The sequence below is a fragment of the Nyctibius grandis genome, chromosome 2, assembly GCF_013368605.1.
Source record: "Nyctibius grandis isolate bNycGra1 chromosome 2, bNycGra1.pri, whole genome shotgun sequence".
NCBI classification, from domain to species: domain Eukaryota; kingdom Metazoa; phylum Chordata; class Aves; order Nyctibiiformes; family Nyctibiidae; genus Nyctibius; species Nyctibius grandis.
Genome location: NC_090659.1, coordinates 116110916 through 116119267, shown reverse-complemented (window position 1 = coordinate 116119267; position 8352 = coordinate 116110916).

Sequence of the window (8352 nt, the reverse complement as noted above, 5' to 3'; positions counted from 1 at the left end):
TCAGACAAGCATGCTGACCAGCCCCTGTTTACATCCAACCTTTTAGCTCCTTGTTTTGTCTTTCCCCATGATTTTTCCTCTCCAGTCCATCTTGATCCCTCCCTTTCCTTGTTTTTTATCCTTCCCCTAAACATCCCATAAGATGTTTCACACATTCCCACAATTCTTTTAGAACATCCCATAAGTTTTGCACAGTTCCACCCACATCCCATACTGAACCTTATACCCCTGTTGGCAATAATCCCCTTAGTCTACACAGCCGTGTGGGGAAAGACTTCCTTTGGCTGCCTTGGTTCATGGGATGATGGGCAGATCCTGCTCCTCCAATGGTCCCAGGGGAAGCCAGTTTGGGGTGACCTTCTCCGTGATAAGGTTATTAGGGTTCCTCTGCCTGTCATTCCTCCTCCCACGGTCTTTATGTCCACTGTGATTCCTCTATCATCCCCTAAACGTAGGGGACCCCACACTCCCAAAAAACGGGCTTGTGCTTGTAACCCACTGTTCCTTGTGAATGTGTGTGTCTGGAAAGGGTTAAAACTTCTTAGGATTAGTTATGGAAATATATAGAGAAAGGAGAGTTACCAACTGGATAAGGCAACAGTGGAGCAGAGATTTTGAAGATGACTATAACTTGGATAGATATAAGCATCTAGTGCCAGTTGAGATTTCCAAGTGCATCCTGCCTGGCCTCCAGCTGCCATACCCGCCAGCCCCAAGTACTGATATCTCAGACATCTAGGCCCCTCAAGTGGTACTCAATGCTTATATTTACAGAGCCCCTAAGTGCTAATATTATTTCCTAAATAGAAAGCTAAGTATTTGAGGATTTAGTTGTGTATTGGGTTTGTGTGGCAAGGTTTTGATAGCAGTGGGGCTACAGGGCTGGCTTCTGTGAGATGCTGCTAGAGGTTTCCCCCATGTCCAATAAAGCCAATGCCAGCTGGCTCCAAGACAGACCCGCCGCCGAGGACATCAGCGACAGTGGTAGTGCCTCTGGGATAACAGATTTAAGAAGGGGGGAAAAAAACTGCTGCACAACAGCAATTACAGCCAGAGAGAGGAGTGAGAATATGTGAGAGAAAGAACTCTGCAGACATCAAGGTCAGTGAAGAAGGAGGGGGGGAGGAGGTGCTCCAGGCACCAGAGCAGAGATTCCCCTGCAGCCCATGGTGAAGACCATGGTGAGGCAGGCTGTCCCACTGCAGCCCATGGAGGTTAATGGTGGAGCAGATATCCACCTGCAGCCCATGGAGGACTCCACATTGGAGCAGGTGGATGCCCAAACGAGGCTGTGACCCCATGGAGGGCCCATGCTGGAGCAGGCTCTTGGCAGGACCTGTGGCCTTGTGGAGAGAGAAGCCCACGCTGGAGCAGGTTTGCTGGCAGGACTTTTGACCCTGGGGGGGACCCATGCTGGAGCAGTCTGTTCCTGAAGGACTGCACCCCGTGGAAGGGACCCACTCTGGAGCAGTTTGTGAAGAACTGCAGCCCGTGGGAAGGACTCACGTTGGAGAAGTTCATGAAGGACTGTCGCCCGTGGGAGGGCCCCCATGCTGGAGCAGGGGAAGAGTGTGAGGACTCCTCCCCGTGAGGAGGAAGGAGCAGCAGAGACGTGTGATGAACTCCCACTGGCTCGGGAGGAGGAGGTAGAGAAATTGTAAGTGAAGTTAAGCCTGGTAAGAAGGGAGGAGTGGGGGGAAGGTGTTTTAAGATTTGGTTTTATTTCTCATTTCCCTGCTCTGAATTGTTTGGTAATAAATTAAGGTAATTTCCCCAAGTTGAGTCTGTTTTGCCTGTTACAGTAATTGCTGAGTGATCTCTCTGCCCTTATCTTGACCCACAAGCCTTTTGTTATACTTTCTCTCCCCTGTCCAGCTGAGGACAGGAGTGACAGAGTGGCTTGGTGGGCACCTGGCATCCAGCCAGGGTCAGCCCACCACAGTTAGTTGAGTGAAATCACAGGCTGACTTCCAATCTTAGACACTTCTGTGCATGTCTGCATACAAAGTAAGCTCCCTTTACAGTCTTTGGGCTCCCATGGCTAAAGTTGTTTGTATAAATATAAAGGTCTAGCGCTGTTGCAGATTCCCTGTGGTATTTAAGGGACCTGTGTGGGATTAGCTAATGTAACACAGAACCTGTGGAGAAGCTGTTTCATTCTGGACTGGTAGCTGGTACCAAGCCAGGATACCTTGGATACTCAAAGGAGGTGAGTTGTCTTACAACAACAGAACTGAAGTCCTAGTCAAGGCCATCAACAGTGCCTACTGAATGACTAGCCACTAGATGCCTGCTTTAGGATGAAATGAATTGCTCTATCCAGGCTGCCTTAACTATAATGAAAAGGGGTTCAATTCATCTGCCTAAGAAGATGTGTCTCGCGTCATTTGACGTGGTACAGGGTTCCTCTTTGGAGGTGCTACTCCAAAGGGGCACAGCTTTGCTGTATGACCATTGTCACATCTGCCAGCCCTGAGCAGATGTTTTAGGCAGCCTCATGGATCTCAAATATCACCATGTACTGAAGTGCAGGCAATTGAAAGGAGCCCTGGTTCTCTCCAAACTATCATTGAAGCCTAGAATCATAGCTCACATATAGACATCTACATGAAGACACCTGATTTAAAGAACTTAATTTCAAACTGAATCCTTCACAGTTTTGTCTTATCTCTGGTGTGTACTTTACCAAGCTTGGTGTGCTCAGATACCGTAGATGAGATCAGCCAACTTCAGAAAACTGTAGAATGACCTAAAACAGTCAATGATGCTTAAAGCAAGAGAAAGCAAAACTAGCAGGTGTGTAGGAGAGACAATGAGATTACACTCATGCTCATTATATCGTATAATGAGGAGCAGTGACACTCAATATAATGAGCAGTGGTGACTGCGGTACATGGTCACACTCGCTGACAGTCTGAGGAAGTGTGAAATACATGAACCCTGTGACCTAGTGATCTTGAGTTGAGTAATGTCTCACTCATCATTAACACCTAAATGAGTCATTAGACCATGGTGAAGATATTATATGAACTTTTATTCACTATCTGCTGCAAACTGCATTGTTTAGATATAAAACTCACTTCTACTAAAAGCTATGAAAAGGAGTACAAAAAAGAAAAAAGAGAGTGAGAAACATTTCTGTTTGTCAAGAATAAACTACCAGTCAGATGCCCTCTTCACTGTGATATATATCTGTCACCTTAGTTAATTAGCACATCATCAAAGAAAATAACTTTTCAGCTTCCATATAGCTTGAATTGTAACTATAATTTGACAGGATGGACTTCAGTCATATTTGTGATAAACCCAGTTATGCTGTGTGAGAGATCTTATCATCATTTCAAGGAGTAAATGTTACTGGAGCTCTAACTGCCAAAAATCACATGGATCATGGTTAAAATGCTTACTGGTTTGTGCCAGGTATATATTAACAAATAGTTCTTGCTCTGATGAATCATCCTGGACATACTGCATTTTTCTGGGCTTTTTGTCTACTAAAGGATTTTTGCACCGTGAGAGAGGAATTCTGTGGACAAACCGGGTGCTGTGGGATCTTTTGTGCTTAACAGAAGTTACATGATTGCCCTCAGTTACAGCGGATGGGATTTGATTTGATGACCCCAGTTCTGTGTTCCTACAGAGTCACAGGAAAACATGACTCAAGCTTCCCATGCCACGAGGTTTACATGTGTTCCTAGCTATAAAGCTGATTTAGGCAGATAGATATGCACAGCACAGGTTTTCACAGGAAATTCTCTCCCTTTGAAGTGGCACACTGTCTCATTATCATTATTATTATCACAGAATCACAGAATGGTTGGGGTTGGAAGGGACCTCTGGAGATCATCTAGTCCAACCCCCTGCCAAAGCAGGTTCACCCAGAGCACTTTGCACAGGGTCGTGTCCAGGAGGGTTTTGAATATCTCCAGAGAAGGAGACTCCACAACCTCCCTGGGCAGCCTGGTCCAGTGCTACACAACAGTAGAGCCCCTGCATATGCATTGATCAATGTTTGGGCACTGGCCACAACCTTTTTTAAAACTTCTTTTCTAACTCTTCAAGGTACGCCAGCAAAAACCCTAAATAACCCCTGGCGAGACTTGAGAAGTACGAACAGCCCCTGTGTGAGCACGCCTGAATGCCAGAGTACATGCCATCAGCCTGCCTAAGATACTCTAAGGTTGAGACAGTGGCTGTGGTCTTTAAAACGTGAAAGAGCTGAACTATGCAGAGCTGTGTTGCTGTTTTATTTTACAGAAAAAACCTATGTGGACAGTGACATTTTTCACATGCTGTATTATGTGAAAAAAGAGTCCTGTTTATACTGAGGCAAGATATGTCTGGCACAATATGTTTCCAGAAAGAAACTGCATTAAGAAAGAAGCAAGAAAAAGCCTCCTTGGTGGTGGCTATTTTGTCCTCACATCGGAGAAGGGCTGCAGCTAGAGCACTGGCCTGAGCAAAGGTACATGCATTTTTTTTTTACCCCACTCAGTGGACGTGTGCTTCCCCTCTCAGCCTGGCCAAATGCTGCCTTTCTCACCTCTTCTACTTCATGCCTGCCTTATCTAACTTGAATTTAATCTCTGCAGTCACACAGCTCTTACAAGTTTACAATAATCTCTTAGTACTCTCTGAGCCAGACTCATCTTGCCTAACTTTAGAACTAGGCTTTCCTTAAAGAGAGAAACTGAATTTTCAAGTGTACATGTCAATCTAGGCAAAATATTCTTCACCCTATATTTCTGCTCTATCAGAGACTGGCTATTCTGGGTTTCATATCTAGTACCTGCATAACACAGTTTAAAAGCAGTTAAATGCATATCATTCATTTTAGCAAGATCTGGTATGTAATTATTATTAAAAAGCCAGCCGACTTTCCAGTTTTCCCACTTCGCTGCTGCTGTGAAGGTCTGTGCTGTGGCCAGGATACCTCTTCTTGCATCCAGCTGGAGCAAGCAGTCGGGCATCACGAGGAAGCCATTAAGAATCTAATTCAACTCAACTGTAGAAGTCTATGGTGAAAGCACTCTTGAGATGTGGTTCACTTGAGTTATGTTAAATATCTGTTTCAGAAAAAAAAAAAGGAATTTCACCAAAGAAACGCCTGCTTCACTAGTTCACAGTTAATCGGATTATGAACAAGTAGTTCAAGAGTAGTTGAAAATATCAGTCAGATGAATCAGCCCTAAGTTTCTCTGACACATTGTTTTCAGTGCAGCAGACAGTTACCTGCTATGCTAAAGAATGAACTTATAAAAATGTAGACAAATGGAATTACACAGTTCTCTTAAGCTTTATCCTGGTTTCATTATATTTATGCATACGGCCCTCAAGAAAAGGGTCAGTAAAAGCTATTAGAAACGCATAATTAAGAATTGTGATCTTTTTTATTTTGGAGTTCCACATTGAGGTTGCACAGCGCATACCCTATTCCTTTAGAATTTTAATTTCTAACAGGAGGAACTACGTTTCATGTCTTAAACAACACTAAACACTGTCAGTGCTCAACAGATCCTGTGTAATATTGATAGCCTTTGCAAGACAATAGGGCAGCAAAGAAATTGTACAGTGTCCTTTGGAATAGTAGTGGAGTGGCTGTCATCAGCACATGATGATACAGCAAACTAATCTACTTCTGTCAGCTGTTTAGCATCATCATAATTACAACGAGTAAGACACCTTCTGCAAATATTCATAAATACTCCATATCACCTTGCAGATAGTCTGGAAGAAGAGCCACTCAAGGCATCAAAGAATTAGCATGAGCAAGAGTGCTGAATTAACACAAATACCTTCTGGCTTGGTCTCTATGCTTATGTACAGCCTGCCACCAGTTACCTGTACTTAGGTTAAAGCAGATGGAAAATAAAAAAAGAATGTAATGAAACTGAAGAATCATTCTGCTCCTCAGCTTAACTATTGTCCTGGTTTGGCCCAAACCAGGCCAATTAGTCTTAGAGAAACCAGGGTCACTGCTAAATTCCTCACTGCTTATGAGTGAAGAGCCGAAGCGGGGTCGCAGCTGCAGGGGGGAGCAGACAGGGCAGGTGACCCAAGATTGACCAACGAGGTATTCCATCCCACACACGTCATTCTCACTTTCCTATTTATCACTAACCCACTGCCTCCTGGAGGTGGGGCCCAGGAGGGAGGGGCCCTCCTGTCTCCCACTGATTGGTACCAGCTTTGCCAATTCTCCAGTTAAAAGCCTGCAGGTGTGATGGCAGGGGAGCTACTGCATTTTCCCCTCTGCCCATGCTGGGGGGAGCAACTCTGCCTGAGGAGGATTTCCAAGCTCTCAATCTTGGTTTTGTATATGTTTGTATATATTTGATTATTTCTATTATTATTGTTATTATACTCTTTTTCATTATTATAGTTTATTAAAACTGTTTTAACTTTCCAACCCATAAGTCTCTCTCCCTTTTCCCTTTCCCTTTCCCTTGGGGGGGGGAGAGGGTTAACAGAGAGCATCTGCCACCTGGTTAATAGCCAGCCCAGCTTTAAACTGTGACAACTATGAATTCATAAACTTATCCTTCAGGGAAAAGATTACTCACACTGACCTCAGATTTACTGGTCATCCATTCTGGATGCACGGGCACTCAAGCATGTTGACATTTGTAGATAGACTTCGGGACGTACAAACACACTGGCCTGTTGTAAACTTTCACTGAGATCACAAGGCCTCATCTTCACAGTATAATAAACGCCCCTTCTTAGCTTTTGTTGCCCTATTAATCGAGAAATTATCCATGAACTATTGCCCTCTGGACAAAGGTGTTGATACATCCATTAGAAGAGCAAAAAGGGGGAAAAACCCCACTTTGTTTTAAACACATTATTTCCTTTAGCAGCATAAATTATTTCATGAATTCACTGACAAAATTAGTTGGTTGATGGAGGGACTGAGTTCTGCAGTGCATGAAGATATACTACAATGTACTTTTCATTAAATGAGTAGTTTGGGTGTTTGATTTTTTTTTTGGAAAATGTAGAGATGTGAAATTATACACTCGATTCCCTGCTCTTTACAATAGTTCTTAATGCAGTCTACTCATCAAATAAAACACACTCATATGGATATGCACACCTATAGACACACAGACCAGCTTTAATTCTGGAGGAAATTTTCCTTTGAACGCATCAGAGGCAAGATTCCATAAACCCCGACAATTCTTCAAACAATAACTAAATCCTTTCTGCACATAAGATTCACGTACTTGACTCATGGGGATGTCAGCCTTCCTCATGTAAATCAGAGCTTGAGCTAATTGGTATTTTATCTGTTAGATTTACTTGTATGTCACATTTCACATTTCTGAAGACTCTTCAGGCATGGAGCTGCTCCCCACCGAGCATCAGAGGCCATTATCCATCCTTTTAGAATATTTCACAATACTGTAAACTTCACGCCTTAATTATCTTTTCCAACACCTGCTGTTCTGTTATTACCAAAACCAGCTAACTTTGGTAGACAGAGTGCCTGTCGCCTTCCTTCTTTGCTCCTAGATCCCTCCTTTCCTCAATAAACCCAGGCATCTTTTGTTACATAAACCTCCTTGATAGTAATATTTCTTCCCTACTGGCATTCATAGGCATGTGGAGTAACTACCGGGGGGCAACTTATTGAAACTAATTATTGAAGGCACACTTATTGAGAGTAAAGTTATATCCACATCCTATAGAACTAAGAAAGCATCTAGGGTGGGACCTTCTTTAATTTATACTCAAGAGCCTCCACAAATTCTGCTTTAGAGTACAAATCCACCTTGTTCTTAGGACCTAGCTCTCTGGTAGCAAACCTTAAGCCTTCTCTCTGAGCTTGATTTGCCTTTCTTAATCTAGATTTTTCATTGTCTCCACACAGAAAGTTGTCTCCAACCCCCAGTTAAAAACTTTTCTTAAAATATGAATTCAATTTTCTTTATTGTAATTAATCAGATTTCTTCTTCCTGTCTTTTCCAATCATAGTGAATGTGGAGAACAATTGCTCATTGTCTATTGTATAGCAACTTGTTACAACCAGAATGCTGTCTTTGTACTTTCTCTCATGTTTTCTTTTGTCACTAAACATACTCAATTTGTTTAGACCTTCCTCTTAGGTCATGTTGTCTAATCCTTTAATTACTCTTGGAGAGAGCTCTGACAGCAATCAGAACTTGTCTACATTTTGCTTAAATATGGTGTTCAGACTGTACACAGTATTTCAGTAAGGCTTAGCTTAGCTAAGTGCTTAGTAGATTGAAAAAATATCTGTTTTCATTTCTGCTTCTGCTAATTCATCACAGAACACAACTTGCATTTCTGGAAAAAAACATTGTACTGTGATTCAATTTCTGATTTGTT